The sequence below is a fragment of the Papaver somniferum genome, chromosome 1 (genome assembly GCF_003573695.1).
Source record: "Papaver somniferum cultivar HN1 chromosome 1, ASM357369v1, whole genome shotgun sequence".
NCBI classification, from domain to species: domain Eukaryota; kingdom Viridiplantae; phylum Streptophyta; class Magnoliopsida; order Ranunculales; family Papaveraceae; genus Papaver; species Papaver somniferum.
The window spans coordinates 160,417,179-160,419,228 of record NC_039358.1 but is presented as its reverse complement, the minus strand read 5'-3'; the positions used below and the strand labels follow the sequence as shown (position 1 = coordinate 160,419,228).

General features: G+C 33.6%; 1 long non-coding RNA gene across 1 annotated transcript; it reads left to right on the top strand.

The window, feature by feature from the left end:
• The first annotated feature begins 310 nt into the window (after window positions 1-310).
• LOC113333748 lies at window positions 311-1,790 on the top strand. Its single transcript, XR_003352307.1, has 2 exons — window positions 311-453; window positions 1,215-1,790. It is a non-coding gene; the product is annotated as an uncharacterized LOC113333748 (long non-coding RNA).
• The last annotated feature ends 260 nt before the right edge of the window (window positions 1,791-2,050 follow it).

Here is a 2,050-nt window from a genome sequence, read left to right as displayed (position 1 = left end):
TAAAGACCAACTGTTAGTCACATAAGAACTCTAAGAATCTAGCCAAAAAGGCTCACACAAGAATCATAGAAATCTATCTAATGATTCTAAGCCCATTTATGGTTTTAAACATTTTCATTATCCATCTTTTGTATATCTAAAGGCTTAATAATTCAATTAAGTTGTTTCTCTGGTCCACTAGATAAGTCTTATGAATATCTACAAGTGAGAACTACTACCAGACCCATTTTTCCAATTTTTCCTACCATGAAACCCACTGTCCGAAAAACACATGCGCGCGCCATAAATTTCACTTTTATTATTACCAAACCCATTTTTTATGAAATTACATTTCATCGTGATTTATTTTTTCCTTCAGTGGATATTATCCCCTATTGTTCACGGAGACAAACAGAGAAAGAGAGGAATAGGAAGAGAGAAATCTTGGATTAAGTTCAACCGAGCGACTGATTCGTAAGTTTTCATCTACTGCTACTCTTGATTCTGATCATTCCTTATCTTTTCTGTTTAGTTCGATTTCGATATTTTCGTTTTCAAGTTTTAGATCTGTGTTTATCGAAGTCTTCTACATCCATTTTCCTAGTAATTTATTAGGATTCTCTAATTCGTGAATATGTTTGTGAAAACATTTGTGTATTTTTTACTATAATGGGTTTCATCAATTTTAGGACTAGATGGGAAGAAAAGAGAAAATCTCACCGTGGAAGTCTTAAAAAGTTAAATCTATCTAGGTCCATAAACAACTTCACCTATTCATTTTCACTTATGAGAAAATTAGAAAAACAGAACATTGCATTTTGGTTGTTCGAAAAAATGTTTCAACCAAAAGATATTGTTCTTTTATAAATAAATTCGGTAATTCCAAAGTTAACTAAATGCTTATAACTATCAAGGGTGTACCAATTTCTATCAGAATTGTCCTACACTTTATTCAGTAAGCAGTGGAGACACAAAAATTCACTCTGGGTACCATTTCATTTTTCATCCTGAAATTAATTTTTGGTTCTTCATAGCTATCCCTGTGGTTGTGATTCCAATGCTAGTGTAGTTTACGGCATGGTTGATTTTGAAACTAGTGGTTTGTGATTGATGCTCCTGCCCATGAGTTTAAGAGGTGTGTTAGTTACATCGTATAATGACTTTAAACAATAAAAAGATCTTCACTTCCAGTTTCTTTCATATGTTAATTTTTTTTTTATTTCGGAGGTGAACAGATGTCGTGGGATGTCATGTTTCAACCAGTACATTTGGTATCAGTTTGAACCATTAATATATTTGCTCGAGTTGGAGAAATCAGAACATATATGACTAACATCCATATGTAACTGAGTTATGTTGATTCCTAGCAATTACCTCGAGGTAGACAAACAATTCAGTTCTCCCCATTCAAATAATCTGACATGATTTTGTTGTGTTTTGAGTACTCATATATTGAGGCTTATTGCAATGGAGTTGCAATTCGATTTACTTATTTGTGTTTATATGTCTGTGTGGAAGGTGGGAAGGGGTTTGGATGGGATTTGGTTGTGTACGTTAACTTCAATTCATTTTATTTGTTGAGGATTTGGTTGTGTACGTTGTATAACTTAATTCATTTATTTGTCGGGATTTGTTGTTAATGGAGTTGTTGTTGACGGTGGTTGATGGATCGTAATGCAGAGGTGATGCTGCGATAGGATTGAGCTGTTGTTGATTACCAAAGTTTCATCATTTTTACGATTAATTTGTTTGATGGGATCTTCATCTATCCCGTAGACATTGATTTTGAGTTAATAATATGTTTTGATTGCATAACACGTTCTGCAGCTTTTTTTTTTGCATAACTTGTTATGCAGTCCAGAAAATGGTTGCATAACACGTTATGCAGCTACTTTTTTCTTAGTATTGAAACCAACTAAAAATAAGGCTGTATAACTTGTCATGCACCTACAATAATATCTACATAACATGTTATGCAGTCGCGAAAATGGATGCATAACCTGTTATGCATCCGCAAATATGAACGCATTATGCATCGAGAAAATTGTTGCACAATCTCTTATGCATCGAG